The following is an 18,087-nucleotide window of genomic DNA, read 5'->3' as shown; positions in this document are numbered from 1 at the left end:
AAGGCATACCCACTTTAAAACTTACTTCATTGTGAGTTGTGGAGTGTTTCTGCGTACCAGTGTGGCCCACGCAATCCACTTTTTTCAGCAGTGGGGTATTTAACATCTGACAGGTATAGCCCATTAAAACCTATGCTTCAAAAACAAAAAAAGGGGGAGTACGTGTATGACCCCCCCAGGAAAAGGTAGCTAAAGCATGCTGTGTTCTTAATTTTTTAAATCGATGGACAGAGGAAGGTCCTCCAGTTCACAAACATTTTAATCATAATACCTTAAACTCAGTTAAAGAAAGGGCACAAGTCATGGTAAAAAATTAAAGCACCAATCATTGGGAAGGGCCCTACACTCTAATAACTTGGGGCCGAGGTTATGCTTGTGTTTTGACAGGAGCCGGTCCTAGATGGGTGTCAGCAAAATGGGTCCATCCGTCCGTCTCATCATCTGCCTTAACATGATCACAGCACTCTCCTCCACGGTGTGGACTCCAGCTCAACCAAAAAACAATGTATGGGAGGGTCCCGCTGGCACATGCAGGACCCACAAACAAGGACTCCAGGAGCTGGAGGGGCAGCCAGAGTCCCCCAGCTGGGCAGCACTCAGTGCCTGCCTCTCCCAGGGATGTGGTTACAAAGTTTGTTAAAGATAGGATTAGTATGCCTGGTAGTTCTTCTCTGTGTTTTAGTTTGTGTTAATCGTGCTTTCTTAATTTGTGTTAATCGCGCTTTTTTATGTTAATAAAGAAGGGGGAGATGTGGGAGTGTGGCCATGGGGGTCGAAAAGCCCCATGGTTGGCGATAACATCGGACTCTTAACAATGAGGCCATCAGGAATGTAAAGAGTTGAGAGGGAACAAAGAAGGGTGATTCAGGAGACACCTTGCTGTCTCAGACTGCTTGTTCTCCAGCCATTAAGACATGGAAGTTGCTGGGTGTTTGCTGTTGCCAGGCAAAGTTGTCGACCAATGAATAGTTAGTGGAAAAGTACTGCTGTGGAGCGAATGGTATAAGAAGGGAGCCTGTCCTCAATAAAAGAGTTGAAGTTATGTCATCAATAAAGTAGTAGCAGTTACTGATCCTAAAATAACCCTGGTGTCCATGTGGTCATTACGCCACATTCTATTTTTTTCCCCAACAATAAAATATTAACTTTTCAATAATGTATGAAGCATTAATCTACCTACGACAGATGAGGCATAACATGGTTAATGGATCAAAACTGACCGCTAACAGACTAGTGTTTCTCAACTTATATTAATATGCAAATACATCTCAGAAAGATTTTCACTTCTAAAATTTAATCTACCAAGAAATAGGTGAATAGGATACAGGAAAGAGGAAAAAACACAGCACTGTGGAAGGACACAGATCTTTTAAAAACAAAGGTATCTGAAAAAGCAGTTCCCATGATTCGCGGAAAACAGACTCCACAATCAGTAAGATTTAAAGTAAGTATGTTTATTCAGCGTTGGGCAGCACGGGGGGTAGTCCCACCAAAGTCGTGCACGCCCTAATGCGGCAGTTTGCTTTGGTTATATGCAGTAAAGAGTTACGTACGCATGAAGTTTCCAAATATGCCTATACATACGCATAACCTATCCTCGCTTAGTATTAAAATTAGCTCCAAGAAGTCATTTCCGTAAACTCCTCCCATCTGCTCTTGCACAGTGCCTTCTGCTGGTGGGTGCTGAGGGTCGTGAGGATGAAGTAAGATGTCTTCATCAGGGTTGAACTTTTCACCTCGTCTCCTTGCGCATGCTCTCTGAGCCCCTGGTCACAGTCTGAGCCACAAGGTTGGTTTGATCCAGTTCTCGGGGTTCGAGAGGTTCCTGTTATCTCAAGGCCTTGCAAGTTTGACATTCTTTATCTTGTCCTTTTATGAACAGTCCTCCTTATCTCTGAGCCCTTGGTCACAGTCCGAACCATAAGGTTGGTCTGATCTGGTTCTCAGGATCCCAGGGGCTCCTGTTACCTGGAGGCCTAAGCGCAGCACAGGCACAGTACATCGCAAATGTAGCACATATTAAGCAATGAGTGTTGCCTACATATTCATTCTTAATCAATTGCCCTCTAATTTCTAACCCCATGTCTCACCTAAGTGTCCAAGAAAAAGGCCCATCTTCAGTCTAATCTGGTTTCACATTATTTCAGAGCTCCAAATTAACTATTATGTAAAGTCATTCAAATGTAAGCAGTTTTTTAAATGTAAGGATGTTAACTAGTGCCTTAAGAATAACAGAGGAATACCTAGAATGAGTTTAACGAATGTCAGCTTAGACTGTTTTCTATTAGAAAAGGGGAGCTGTGGTCAAGAAACTTTTTTGATTCTTATTGCTAAGGCTGAAATTAGATATACTATAGGAGTATTCAAAGAATTTGCATCTCATCTAAGAAAGGGCAGTATATAGAAACCCTTCTTCTAAGGATCTTGGTATTGCAAGAAATCTATTAAGTATTCAGAACAGAAGAGGTCTATGTTTTTAAAATCATTTTCTAGTACTATAAGGTTGTCTTTCATTTGTAAGATTACTTTAGTAGGCCTGTAAACCTTTTTTTATACATCATTAATGTAGACTGCTTATATTCCTAGAGGCTGTTATAGTTAAAGCAAATATCTTTTTTTTTTTTGATACAGAAAGAGCACAAAAATTCAAAATATACACAGGCCTAAAAAAAGCAGACAAGAACAACACTCCTATTTCCTTCTATGAGGCCATGATTTCATCTCAAATGTATGCAAAGAGCTTCCTTAGTTTTATTTTTTTCCTCAAGTTTGACGTATTTTGATAGAAAAACTTTAATTAATACTGTAGTAAATTGATAAGTAACTAATTGCATTAAAGTGGTATAAGCATTAATTCTGAGTTACGTGTAAGCACTGCTCTGCTCCTGCTATCAGCTCAGTGATTTTACAATTACTGCTAGCCATGGATGATAAGAAAGAGTACTAGGCATATTTCTTATTTGTTAAAACAGTAAAAGGGCTTGTTTAAAGAGAAAAGTAATTCAGCAGATTTGAGAGACATTCTGAACCTAATTATGATGCTCTAACCAATCTTTTGTCACTATTTCAATTTCTTTCACTTACCTGCCAGAAATTCTGGCAATAATTAAAGTCAATAAGTGTAATAAATATGAAAAAAATAAAAATCTAATATGTGGTTATATTGATGCTTTGGTATTAAGCTTAATACCACAGAGAACACTTAGAAGGCAGCAACTAAAAGTTTGATGGATACAAAGTCACATTCCCCAGTATCACCTACCAGGTATAGCTGTAAAAAGAATACACAGTCTCCTAAAGACAGAAAGAAAAGTACTGAAGCATAGATGCTACTCAGCCTCCCTTGCAAAGAAAAAAAAAAAAAAAGAAAAAAGAAGAGGAACACTTGGTGACTTGAATTTTATACCTCTGTCAAGCAATTGGTTTGAATGAATTCTTATTTATTAATTATTCATTAAAACATTTGCACTTCTTCAGACATATTAACAAAGTTAATTAATGATTCAGGGCTAGAAATGGACCCCTGTAAAAGGGATATATGATGGACATCTGCCCTCATTTTGAAGCTGTTTTTTTTGTTATTTTTGTCTGTAACTCCAGCCAGCATGATCAATGGGTACATGTATTAGTATTAAGGACACTAGTTGTTATTTTAATTTTAACAGAGAGGATTTCTACCCTCATTCAGTAAAGAATTTAATCTCATTCAATGTTGTTTGATATCTCACGTGAGGCCTTTCCAGTGAAAGAGGAAAGGGTTAGTTCCTCTGCATAAAGTACTGCTAAGTTCTCCTTCTGTATATCCCTGTTCAGGAAAGACGGGAGCAGAAGGTCAGAGAGAAAAGTCCGTCTAGACAAAACAAAATAATGTGGCTTGTTTGGCTAACAAAGAAGCTGAATATGGATAACAAGGGTAAAGCTCAGGTGAGAGCTCAGCTTGAGAGATCAGTGTGACTACAAAAGCAAGTAGTTCAGTAGTAAATAAACTTTGGTTGGCAGTTGAAAAATATATTTTTTGATTACTTCAAAAACTTGAAAACAAAATGGACTAAGATATATTAGTTTTTATTTTTTCTGCTTATACCTGCAGGAATCTAGACTTGACTCCAGAGAGCCATTCCACTCTGTGTCATTTGTTTCTCTGTGTTTAGGTTTAGTCCTACTGACAATCACAAATGATCTTGTAAAGGGAGTACTGAATTGAAGCAAATGCATTTTTCCATAACTTGCCAGGGTATGTTGACTGTAATACTGCTATGAAGTTACCCTATTCTTCCCCTTTCCAGTAGCTGTTATTGGATCCTGTCAGACATTTGGCTAGGTATGTATTCAGTCTGACATGTACAGCTACCTTCATTTTAATTCTTGTACAATCTGATGGCAACAAGAATGCTATCAATTTGTGTCACTTTTCATGTCTTAGTGACCAGTGGTGATAATACATTGTAAATGCCTACAGAACAGTGTTTTCTTGCCTAACAAAACCAATGAAGACCTTGCTATTGTCTCTTTTCTGTGTATGGACTCACTGATAACTAATGAAGAGTTTTAATCTTTTCTTTATTAGACTTTGCAATTCTCATGGGAAAGGTAGAAATTTAATTTGTTTAGAGACCTCTAATTATTAAATATACTTGACTGGAAAATACTCAGTTCAAAAGCTGTTGGAAAGAGAAGATAAATACCTACACATATGTAACTGCAGTTTAATAAAACACACATCTTCAAGATAGCGTGCTTAAAAAAAGAAAATCTCTTCCTGCCCCCATAAATTTTGTAATCTGAGATTGAAAGAACATGTAACCAACAAATGCAATGAAAAGAATAGAAAAGGCAAAGGCAGAAACCATACAGAAACATTTCAATGCATATATTGACCACAGACACATAGTTGTATAGAATGTAATCTGAAAATCTTGAGTTTGAGGAGTTTACAAAAAATGGCCGCATTTTGTAAAATATTTCCTAAAGTGTATATTTACTGTAGTTGTCTGTTAATCACATGACAAAGTAACAGCTATTATGCATGGTCCTCACAACTGAGGTTCTGTGGTAAGTACAATAACCCATAAAACAGAGGTATCAAAAATGAGTTTCTGGTTGTACCTTTAATCTTCTGAAGCTGCAATCCTTAATGCAAATACAAAGATGATTTATCCTTATTCATTACTTACATTCATACTTACCTGGCAGGGGAGACACCATGATTAGGCAGGTGGTTTTCCCAGGGCGAGGCTCATCCCCTGCACTCCGGGTGTGCTGACACCTGCGATTTCCCCAAATGCGGGAAACTCGACTGTTTTTTTCTTTTTTCTTTTTTCGGGGAACTATAGGCCTGTCAGTTTGACCTCAGTGCCAGGAAAGCTCATGGAGCAGATTATCTTGAGGGTCATCACGCGGCACTTGCAGGGCAAGCAGGCGATCAGGCCCAGTCAGCATGGGTTTATGAAAGGCAGGTCCTGCTTGACGAACCTGATCTCCTTCTATGACCTAGTGATGCGCTTGGTGGATGAGGGAAAGGCTGTGGATGTGGTTTACCTTGACCTCAGTAAGGCTTTTGACACAGTTCCCCACAACATTCTCCTCAAGAAACTGGCTGCTCGGGGCTTGGACTGGCGTACGCTTCGCTGGGTTAGAAACTGGCTGGATAGCCGGGCTCAGAGAGTTGTGGTGAATGGAGTCAAATCTGGTTGGAGGCCGGTCACTAGTGGTGTCCCCCAGGGCTCGGTACTGGGGCCGGTCCTCTTTAATATCTTTATCAATGATCTGGATGAGGGCGTCCAGTGCACCCTCAGTAAGTTTGCAGATGACACCAAGCTAAGTGCGTTTGTCGATCTGCTCGAGGGCAGGAAGGCTCTGCAGGAGGATCTGGATAGGCTGGACCGATGGGCTGAGGTCAACTGTATGAAGTTCAACAAGGCCAAGTGCCGGGTCCTGCACCTGGGGCGCAACAACCCCAAGCAGAGCTACAGGCTGGGAGATGAGTGGCTGGAAAGCTGCCTGGCCGAGAGGGACCTGGGAGTATTGGTTGATAGTCGGCTGAATATGAGCCAGCAGTGTGCCCAGGTGGCCAAGAAGGCCAACAGCATCCTGGCCTGCATAAGAAGCAGTGTGGCCAGCAGGTCTAGGGAAGTGATTGTGCCCCTGTACTCGGCTCTGGTGAGGCCGCACCTCGAGTACTGTGTTCAGTTTTGGGCCCCTCGCTACAGAAAGGACATGGACGTGCTCGAGCGAGTCCAGAGAAGGGCGACCAAGCTGGTGAGGGGTCTGGAGAACAAGTCTTACGAGGAGCGGCTGAGGGAGCTGGGCTTGTTCAGCCTGGAGAAGAGGAGGCTCAGGGGAGACCTTATCGCTCTCTACAGTTACCTTAAAGGAGGCTGTAGAGAGGTGGGGGTTGGTCTGTTCTCCTACGTGCCTGGTGACAGGACGAGGGGGAATGGGCGAAAGTTGCGACAGGGGAGTTTTAGGTTGGATGTTAGGAAGTACTTCTTTACCGAAAGGGTTATTAAGCATTGGAATGGGCTGCCCAGGGAGGTGGTGGAGTCACCATCCCTGGAGGTCTTTAAAAGACGTTTAGATGTAGAGCTTAGCGATATGGTTTAGTGGAGTACTTAGTGTTAGGTCGGAGGTTGGACTCGATGATCTTGAGGTCTCTTCCAACCTAGAAATCTGTGATACTGTGATACTGTGATACTGTGATACTGTGATTACTTTAATCATAATAAAGGAATACAATAATTTAGTGAATATCTTTGTTCAGGTTAGCAAAAAAGCTGATAAATATTTGAATATAATAATAAAATGAAAGTGCTTGGTAATGGATTATTACATTTTATGGCCATACATTTAGTTCATATAATTCAAACTGTTTCACTGCATTCCATGAAGGAGAAAAAATTATGATGTACATACTAATTTTAAGATAGAGGTAAGTACAGAGAATCAGTTTAACAAAATAAAAGACAAATTTGCTTGTGTTTAATAGGTTTACACTTAGGACAGACTGACTAGACATGTTAATGTAAATAATGCTTGGGGTGAAGAGAACCTCTGTTGACAGCAAGGTTATTTTACACAGCCGCAGATTCAAACTCACCCTGAATTTCAGTCTCTCCACACTATAGCTGGTTATTAAACCTGGAGAGTATTGAATCAGTATTAGTGCTAGCATGTTAAATAAGTAAACAGTCAAATTGTAGCTTCATAAGGTGATTGTTCTTGTCCTGTGTCCCAGAGCAAGATCTCCAGTGGTGTCTCAAGGGTAGTTGACTGAGCAGAAGAAATTGGTTGTTTGATATATCTTTGAACAGGCTAACCCACTCACAGATTTCCTGGGATTCCTCCAAGGAGCAACACTGCTGAGCCCATTCCTGTCTCACATGCATGGAGATGAGAATTTCTCCCTTTGTTGTGCATAAAGTTGGTGGGCTCCCATAGCAAGTGAGGGCTTGTGGCAATAATGGTCCTAAGAGGTGGAGTGAATGCAGCACTCTACTGCAGGAACATAAAGGATCTACAGTCTCTAACCACTCCAGAATGAGGCAGAGGATGAAAAAAAAAATGCCAAACAACTTCCTGTAACTCCAGAAGATGGCTTTAACACCATTTCCTACTGTGAGCTCTGTCAGGAAAAGGCTCATGCAAGGCTTGGGACTGAAAAACTCTTAACTTTTCAATCTGAAGTTTTCAGTGGGTCTGCTTATGGAAGCAATGTGAATAAATGCAGAGTTTGTTGAAGGTCTACCAAGTATGCTTGATCTACATGGCTTCTTGCTAGGCATTTTTGCTTGCTTAGGAAAAGATGTTGGTTTGGAAGGATCCACAAGTGCACTTCCACTCTTACTGTAAATGTACTTTTCACGTGTTCCTTAACTTGCATGTTTTCCTGTAGCAGGTAAAATAATCTGGTATTGCTCTGAGAAGAATAGATTTTCAGTATTTCATTTCCTTCATGCTCTGCTTATTTGGCTTGTATTGAATTATTCCACTTTAGACAGATTTTCTCATGCTTTCTTCAGTGGGACATGTCTACTTGAACCAAACAATGTGACCTGCTTTTTGTTATAGTAGCATGGTTTCTGTACATTGCTAAATGTTTATCCTATTCCTACAGGTGTTGTACTGTGGCCACTGGCATAAAGGGTAGTGGAGGAAATGAGGATTTGCTCTGACCATCTGCCCAGTTCCATTGTTCTTAAGAATCAACTTTGTTATGAAAATAATATCAAGGCACTGGATAAAACAAGAAATTGTAGTCAAGAAACAGGGCCTTTGTTGTGTGACACCATCCCAGATGAGAATCTAGAAGCCATTTTACTTAAAGTTTATCCAAGGAAGCCATATTTTTGATGGTCCCACAAGACTTGTTTGCCTAAAATAAAATACATACATTCGAAATAAATTATTTAGCTCTGCTGTTGACATAACTGCTCCTCAGAAAGAACCCACCCATTTCTTGGCCTTCTTACTTTCTCTTAGAGGGAGAAGTTACTAACTTTAACTTTTCCTCTTTCCTTTTCCACAAGTGTGAAAGAACAGCTGCTGCCTGATATAATTATTTCAATTGTTTGCATGCTATAAAACTGTTAAAAGCAATTTTAATTTTAACAGTAAATAGGTTTTATTGCCAAGTTATGCTGTTGCTTATAGCTATAAGATGGCAATGGGTGGTTAAGAGTATATTAGATTCTGTATTATGTCTCCCGTATCCACTGTATAATCAATGAAGTGATATTATTTTGCCCTTAGGATATGAAAAAAATGCTAATGGAAGCAATTAAAAGTTATGAATAATACTGACACCTCTTTATTATCTTTCAGGTACACTCAGAGTTAACCAACACATTAAGTGGTAATGATGCAGTTAGTTATTTTCCAGTTTACATGATTAGTTCTGTGGCCTAGCTACCTTTATCTTGTGCTTTGAAGCCCTTCACACGAAGTTATTAGATTGGGGAAATAAAGTCAATAGATTTATAAAATGACCTCATAGATGATTTTGAAAGACATGGGTAAGTGACACTTCCATGGTCTACAGCACTAGCCTAAATAATGACAGTTATTCTGGATTCAAAGCTGGATTCCTTAGACTGAGAAGTTGGAAATCAGAATGGTATAAAAAAAAAAAAAGAATTATAGGGCTATGGACACAGAAATCTTGGTGTGGTGCAGTACATCTGACCTTTGTCCTAAATGCCTAAATCCACATTTAGAGCTGCAAAATGTGCCTGTGCTTACATCTTTATTTGATGTACATTCAAGGAAGTGTGCCTGAGTCTTGTAATAAATTGCACTTGATTGCATTTTTCCTAGCCGTGCGACTAGAGTACGTTATTGGTGAATCCATGACCATGTAGTTCAGTGCTAAGGGCGGTTATATGTGGTTGGTGAATCTGTGACTGCGATTGCGATAGTTCAGTGTCCCGAATCCGACCGGACCCGTGACGGTTAATCGGCTACCCTGAATCCGACCGGACCCATAACGGTTAATCGGCTACACTCCTTAACGCGACACCGATTCCCCTGTGCCACTCGGGGTGGGGGAGGAGGTGGAAGAGGGTGGATGGGGTTAGGCGTTTTTGGTTTCTTTCCTTTGTTTGTCACTTCTCTAGCTTGTTAGTAACAGGCGGTAAATCTTACTATCATCTCCCTACTCTGAGTCTGTTTTGCCTGTGAATATAATTGCTGAGCGATCTCCCCGTCCTTATCTCAACCCTTGAGCCGTATGTCGTATTGATTGATTTACTATCAAAACCCTTGAGCTTTGTGTCGTTTTTTCTCCCTCCTCAAAGAGAAAGGGTGAGTGAGAGAGCAGCTGTGGTGGAACTCGGCAGCCCACCCGAGTAAAACCATGTTGCATTAAGGGGTGTCACCAATTAACCATTACGGGTCTGGTCAGATTCAGGGTACTGAACTATCACAATCACAGATTCACCAATAACGCATTAACCGATAGGGGTCTGGTCGGATTCAGGACACTGAACTACCACGGTCACGGATTCACCAATAACGTATAACCGCCCTTATTCTAGTCACGTTCAATGAGAACTATCATGGCTAGGAACAATGCAGTTAAGTGCAATTTATTACAGCAATAGGTACACAGGTTCTTTGAATTGCCGGCGATAATTTACTGTCTGCAAAAGCAAGCTAGCATGCATGAAATACACAGGTGCGCAGCCTGGAAATTAACGCGTTAAAAGGCACATATTTATATTTCAGCCATCGTCCTCCATACCAAAGAGGCTTTGACCGTTTGGCTTGCTTGATTGCAGCGCGTTTCACAATCATGAATAACCTGTGCTATAGTGTCCATGGTCAGGTCCACCCCTCGATCACGAGCCCATCTGTATGTTGCATCTCTACCTTGATGGCCTGAGGTGTCACGGGCCCATCAGGCTATAAATAATTCACCTTTATGTTGCCAGTCCAGGTCCACCTGAGCCACTTCAATCTTAGCAGCCTGATCCACCTGCGGGTTGTTTTGATGTTCTTCAGTAGCCCGATTCTTGGGCACATGAGCATCTACATGGCGTACCTTTACAACCAGGTTCTCTACCCGGGCAGCAATATCTTGCCACAATGCCGCAGCCCAGATGGGCTTGCCCCTGCGCTGCCAGTTGTTCTGCTTCCATTGCTGTAACCACCCCCACAGGGCATTTGCTACCATCCATGAATCAGTATAGAGATAGAGAACTGGCCACTTTTCTCGTTCAGCAATATCTAAAGCCAGCTGGATGGCTTTCACTTCTGCAAACTGACTCGATTCACCTTCTCCCTCAGCAGCTTCTGCAACTCGTCGTGTAGGACTCCATACAGCAGCTATCCATCTCCGATGCTTTCCCACAATACGACAGGACCCATCAGTGAACAAGGCATATTTCTTCTCATTTTCCGGTAGCTTGTTGTACAGTGGGGCTTCTTCAGCACGAACCACCTCCTCCTCTGATGATATCCCAAAGTATTTGCCTTCTGGCCAGTCCATAATCACTTCCAAGATTCCTGGGTGACTGGGGTTTCCTATTCGAGCCTGCTGAGTAATCAGTGCAACCCACTTGTTCCATGTAGCATCAGTTGCATGATGTGTAGAGGGGACCCTTCCTTTGAACATCCAGCCTAGTACCGGCAGTCGGGGTGCCAGGAGGAGCTGCGCTTCAGTACCGACCACTTCCGAAGCAGATCGAACTCCTTCATATGCTGCCAAGATCTCCTTTTCAGTTGGAGTATAGCGGGCCTCAGATCCTCTGTATCCCCGACTCCAAAACCCCAGGGGTCGACCTCGAGTTTCCCCAGGTTCTTTCTGCCAGAGGCTCCACGTGGGACCATTCTCCCCGGCTGCGGTGTAGAGCACATTCTTTACATCTGGTCCTGTTCAGACTGGCCCAAGGGCTACTGCATGAACTTTTTCCTGCTTAATTTGTTCAAAGGCTTGTCGTTGCTCAGGGCCCCATTCAAAAGCATTCTTCTTACGGGTTACTTGGTAGAGCGGGTTTACAATCAGACTGTAATTTGGAATATGCATTCTCCAAAACCCCACGACACCTAGGAAAGTTTGTGTTTCTTTTTTGCTAGTTGGTGGAGACATAGCTGTTATCTTGTTGATCACATCCATTGGGATTTGACGACGTCCATCTTGCCATTTTATTCCTAAAAACTGGATCTCTCGTGCAGGTCCTTTAACTTTATTCTGTTTTATGGCAAAACCGGCCTTCAGAAGGATTTGGACTATTTTCTTCCCTTTCTCGAAAACTTCTTCTGCAGCGTCACCCCACACAATGATGTCATCGATGTACTGCAGGTGTTCAGGAGCTTCCCCCTGCTCCAGCGCAGACTGGATCAGTCCATGGCAAATGGTAGGGCTGTGTTTCCACCCCTGGGGCAGCCGATTCCAAGTATATTGGACTCCCCTCCAAGTGAAAGCAAACTGTGGCCTGCACTGTGCTGCTAGAGGGATGGAGAAAAATGCATTAGCGATATCAATTGTGGCATACCACTTGGCTGCCTTTGATTCCAGTTCATACTGGAGTTCTAGGATGTCCGGCACTGCAGCACTCAGTGGTGGCGTGACTTCGTTCAGGCCACGATAGTCCACTGTTAGTCTCCACTCACCATTAGACTTTCGCACTGGCCATATGGGACTATTAAAAGGTGAATGAGTCTTGCTGATCACTCCTTGGCTCTCCAGTTGACGAATTAGCTTATGGATGGGACTCAGGGAGTCTCGGTTGGTGTGATATTGCCGCCGGTGCACAGTTGTGGTAGCGATCGGCACTTGCTGTTCTTCAACCCTCAGCAACCCCACAACAGAAGGGTCCTCTGAGAGACAAGGCAAGGTAGACAACTGTTTAATGTCCTCTGTCTCCAAGGCAGCTACACCAAAAGCCCAGCGGAACCCTTTTGGGTCCTTTAAATATCCTCTTCTAAGATAGTGTATGCCAAGGATGCACGGAGCATCTGGGCCAGTCACAATACGGTGCTTTTGCCACTCATTACCGGTTAGACTCACTTCAGCCTCCAATACAGTTAACTGCTGGGATCCCCCTGTCACCCCATAAATACAGATGGGCTCTGGCCCTTTATAGCTTGACGGCATTAGAGTACATTGTGCACCGGTGTCTACCAAAGCCTTATACTTCTGTGCGTCTGACGTGCCAGGCCATCGAATCCACACAGTCCAATAAACTCGATTGTCCCTTTCCTCCCCCTGGCTGGAGGCAGGGCCCCTCTAGTCCTGGTCAGAATCTTCGTTTCTGTGTTTAAAGGACTGCCTGCTGGAAGTTGGAGCAGCAAACTTTTCAGAGAACCCCTTTTTCCCAATTGTTTTCTTTTGCAATTCACGTACCCGTGCCTCTAGGGTCGCAGTAGATTTTCCATCCCATTTTCTCATGTCCTCTCCATGGTCACGTAGGTAAAACCACAGGGTGGCGCGGGGTGTGTGCCCACCATATTGTCTTCCTTGCATAGATGAACGTTTACCCCTAATAGCTGAGACACTGGTTTGTACAGGTGGGGAGGAAAATAATCTCTCTTCAAGTTGGTGGATCTTTTCAGAAAGTTTCTCCAAAGTATTCTCTTTTAGCTGGTGGACACTGGTTTGTACAGGTGGGGAGGAAAATAATCTTTCTTCAAGTTGGTAGATCTTTTCAGAAAGTTTCCCCAGAGTATTCTCTTTTGGCTGGTGGACACTGGTTCATTCAGGTGGAGGGGAAGATAAATTCTCTTTAAGTTGGTGGACCTCTTCAGAAAGTTTCTCCACAGCCGAGACACAGGCCTGTAGGGAAGAGGAGAGATTTCCTTCGTACTGCCGGAGTAATTTAGCCACGTCATTCACTGGGGGATTCTCCTCCTCTTTCCAGGTTAGTATTGCCAATGAGCTGGCATATGATGATGGTGCACTCCGTACGAACTTCCGCCACATGGGTCGTGTACAATGGACTTCATCTGGATCTGTGGATGTTTGTGCGTCGTCTAGGTCCTTATAAATTACTTCCCGTATGGCTAATTCCCTCAGGTACTGAATTCCCTTCTCCATGGTGGTTCATTTGCCTGGTAGACATACAAGTTCTTCCTTGAAGGGATACCTTTCCTGCACAGCTGACAGGAGACACCTCCAGAGGCTGTGGGATCGTGCTCCATCTCCAATTGCTTTGTCAATGCATGCGTCCCTAGCAAGGGATCCCAGCCGCCTGGCTTCCCTGCCCTCTAATTCCACACAATTGGCTCCGGTGTCCCAGCACCGGAGCAGCCAGGTGACAAGCTGCTCACCTATACAGCGACCAAAATCTTTTCGTACATCTCGTAGCTCACGCTGGTATAGGGTCCGGGTAGTTACTGTTGATTTTTCGACATCCTCATCCTCATCTTCAGTCTCCTGCACCTTTGATGGCCCAGCCTCGTCTTCTCTATGCCCAGACTTAGCAGAAGACTGTTTGCGTTCTAAACGACCTGAGTCTCTATACCATTTTTTCACCTTGTCTACAGGGGCAACTTGCACTGCTACAGCTCGTTTCTCTGACCCAGCCACAGGGTCTGCCACAGGGGTTGGAATACCCTCTGCGGGGTCAACTTGCACTGCTACAGCTCGTTTCTCTGACCCAGCCACAGGAGTGGGAGCAGCTGCAGGAGCTGGAGCAGCTGCAGGAGCTGGAGCTGGAGCAGCTGCAGGAGCTGGAGCGGCTGCAGGACCTGGAACTGGAGCGGCTGCAGGACCTGGAACTGGAGCAGCTGCAGGAGCTGGAACTGGAGCGGCTGCAGGAGCTGTCGCTACGTTGCTAGTAGCATCAATTGCAGCTCAATAGGCACAAGCCAGACCCCAGCACGCTACAGTGATTTGTGTCACTTTGGAACTGCCAGAGTCATGACACCTTTTTTTCAAGCATTCTGCCAGCTTTTTAGGATTTTGCAGTTGTTCAGGGGTGAATGTCCAAAACACTGGAGGTGACCACTGCTCTAGAAACCTGCCCATATCCTCCCACACTCCCTGCCACTCGCAACTATCCCGCCTCAAGACAGATCTCCGGATGAGATTCCTAAGTAGTTGTTTAACCCTCAACAAAACCTGAAGCGCATTCAGGAGACATAACAACAAGAGCAGGCTGGTCTGAGTATCCCAAGGATATTCAACATCTCGGAGAACCACCGTAACTAGCTCGGGGGATAAGAGGGTGGTGGTGAAGGAGAAAGGGAGAGTGAACAGGTAGGGAAACATGTCTTCCCCTGTCCCCTTCACAGATTGGCTCCCTAACGAAAACAGGCAATAGGTGTAATTGCTAATAGTTTCTGAGATATGGTTTCCAAAGTATAGAGTCGACGTCAGTGCTGAGTACTAATACCAGGTTAAAGTCGTGACCAGATATTTCATCATTTCATAAGCCATTGTTACACCGCACAGTACCATAACAATCTTAAACCAGGGCCGGAAAGGATAAACAGCGCAACAGGGAGCACATACAGAAAGTAACGCGCTATAAAACTCAGTTTGGAAAACAGGCACAGCAGACTGGAGATTAAGGCAATCAACATCGTGACTAGCAACTATTAAGCAGGTCCAATACTTATACCAATTTTAGTTTAACACACTCTGGTCAAATCTGTCGATATCTCAACCCTTCGAGCCCCACGTTGGGCGCCAAAAAGACTGTTGTGGTTTAACCCGGCTGGCAGCTAAACACCACACAGCCGTTCGCTCACCCTCCCCCCTCCCTCTCTGGGATGGGGGAGAGAAACGGGAAAGTGAAGCCTGTGAGCTGAGATAAAGACAGTTTATTAAGACAGGAATATAATAATAACAACAATAATAATAGTGATTATAATGATTATAGTATTAACAATAATAATGTGTAAGAAAACAAGTGATGCACAATGCAATTGCTCACCACCCGCTGACCGATGCCCAGCCTATCCCCGAGCAGCCGGGCCCCCACCCCGGCCAGCCACCCCTATATATTGTTTAGCATGACGTCAGATGGTATGGAATACCCCTTTGGCCAGTTTGGGTCAGCTGTCCTGGGTCTGTCCCCTCCCAGCTCCTGCTGCACCCCTAGCCTGCTCGCTGGCAGGACAGAGCAAGAAGCTGAAAAGTCCTTGGCCTGGTGTAAACACTGCTCTGCAACAATTAAAACATCAGCATGTTATCAGCGCTCTTCTCATCCTAATCCAAAACATAGCACCCTACCAGCTACTAGGAGGAAAATTAACTCTGTCCTAACTGAAACCAGGACACCATGAGGCTAATTCTGGGCAAAGAGGGGAATTAGAAGGATCCCACCTCCTCCCGTGTATGCTGTGGATATGTTGATGGCACCAGGCTCCAGTGATTGTGGGAGAAGCCAAGAATTCACTGTTTAGTAGTTCCTGATGAGACTTGGGTGTCAGCCAGGGGTTATTTGCTCGGCACTGCCAGTGAGAAATAAATGGCCTTGTGAATATCCAGCAGTGGGAATTTAAGCTGCTCGCTATAGTTCCTGTGTGTACCTATGGGACCTTCATGTTAAATCCCTGTGGAGGCACTGAGGTTCCTGACGCCTCCTTATGGATCCAGGTCTAAACCAGCAGCGCTTTAATGGCCTGCTTCTACCTTTTCAGGTGGCATTAGGAAGCATTGTAAATCCAGAGAGCCAAAGCACTCAAAAAGCCACACTGGGATTCTGTTTCTGGAAATGCCTCACCAAATGTGAAAATAAATGAGAAAGAACTTTGTGGGCCAGATATGTATTAAAAGAGCAACAACCTTGGAAAAAAGAAAGGCCCTCAGATGCTACTGTAGGAAGAGGCTGTGGTAAATAAAGTGAGGGGTGGTGATGTGCTCTGGCTGGGATGCACCCAGAGACAGCCCAGCTGTCTTGGAGGAGCAGGACTGCTGTGAGGCTGTTGCCTAGAAAAAAAAGGTGATGTGCCTCTGTTGGACAGCAAAGGACCCGCCCACCTATTCTCTTCCCCTTGAATCTTTATTAATATAATTGTAGATGGGACTCTAATTGTGGCCTGGAATATTTATATAGAGGTCGGTTATACTGTATCCGTAGGACTACTTTGGGACTGGAAAGGAAGTACTTGCAGAAAGGATTTAAATATTTAAAGAGCACTTCAACCCAGTGCTTAAAGTATTCTGTTTCTTTTAGAAGCTTAGTAGGGCTGAATTCTGGAAAGCCAAACAACCTTTTTGCTGTGTGGTTTTCTATTTTTGAAAATCCATACCAAAACTGTGTATATGCGTTATAAAACCTAACCTTAAATTCATCTGGAAAATGACTTTATACACATTCTGTGACAACATTAGCTCTTATTAAAATATATGTCTCACAATGTCAAATAAGGGTAAACATACAACTTTATTAATCAGAGATTTTTTTTGTCAGAATTTCCACATGTCAGTATTGCCATTAGATAAATTTATGAAGACCAGAGATAATGGAATATTTATGTAAATTATCTTAACTAGATACTGCGAATCTTTTCAGAGCTTATGTCTTTATTATGGTAATGCCCCTGATGTCTATCTCATGTGAAAGCTACATTAATTATTTCCATTATTTTAATTCTAAATTCTTTTTTTATTCTATTATTTATTTATTTAATGTTTTGAAACACATAAGAGTAGCCTTATTTCTTAAAACTGATGAAGTCTACTTAAACTTTTAGGCTGACAAGCACAGATGGCTACAGTATTAAAAGCATTGTTACATGGTATAAATTTTTAATAACCTTTTCTAACTTTATCTGTGCTTGTTTTTGCATTTTCTTCTCTTCCCTTATCTTTAAATTAAAAAAAAAAAAAAATTATTCAGATTTCCCTAAACTCTAATATAAAACAAGCAATTTGTTCATTTTTTATTGTCTTTGTGAACTTGTGATGGATGTTTTTATGGGACTGGGCTGGAAGAAACTACATGTTTTAGCTTTTTTAATTATTATTCAAGTCAGTAAGGTGTAATGAAAACAACACTTACGGAAAAGTCATTTACTGCTGTTGGGACTCTTCATATTCTTCTCATTCCATGCCTGAGAGCAAAAAGAGATCTTGAAGCCTAAGGTGGGATATTCAGCAAACTTTTTGTGTTTCTGAACAGATGAAGCCTTGAGTGCACAATGCAATGCTACTGCACAGCAGATGTTCTGATCCCCATACTGGCAGGTATGCAAGACATTGCCAATGTCTCTTCTAGCCAGAGCTAAATGTTGTTTTCTACTTGCTTTTATTGATCAAAGAAGCAATCTGTCTGCTGTGCAGAAACTTGCAATTAGAAGTCCTGTTTACTGGCACCTTCTCTTTTTTTTGTAAAAATTCCCTTTAAACACCGGTTTGTATTCAATAAACAGTCTCAAATAAAAGTATTTTATTTTAGATTAGCTGAAATACAGAGAAGGCTTCATGCCTGAGATTTGCTCCTCCATGCACACAAGGTGTATCCCTTCTGTTCCTTCCCATAAAAGCACAAGCAGACCGACTATGTCATGGGAGAACTAACTGTTGAGAATATTGATGAAAACCAAATACAAATGGCAATCAGGACTTCTTGTTTGCAGAATATAAAAGACATATTTTTAAGCAGAAGAAAGACTCATTAATCAAGCGAGAATCCATAACGC

General features: G+C 42.9%; 1 long non-coding RNA gene and 1 pseudogene across 1 annotated transcript in view; both read left to right on the top strand.

The window, feature by feature from the left end:
• LOC136789480 (uncharacterized) overlaps nt 1–18,087 on the top strand; it is a 200,197-nt gene that overhangs the window by 132,961 nt on the left and 49,149 nt on the right. The window lies entirely within an intron of this gene.
• Nucleotides 5,179–5,328, top strand: LOC136789481 (U1 spliceosomal RNA; annotated as a pseudogene).

The sequence above is a fragment of the Anser cygnoides genome, unplaced genomic scaffold (genome assembly GCF_040182565.1).
Source record: "Anser cygnoides isolate HZ-2024a breed goose unplaced genomic scaffold, Taihu_goose_T2T_genome scaffold_50_1, whole genome shotgun sequence".
Taxonomy (NCBI): domain Eukaryota; kingdom Metazoa; phylum Chordata; class Aves; order Anseriformes; family Anatidae; genus Anser; species Anser cygnoides.
The sequence above is the reverse complement of the archived record's forward strand: the minus strand, read 5'-3'. Positions and strand labels throughout refer to the sequence as shown.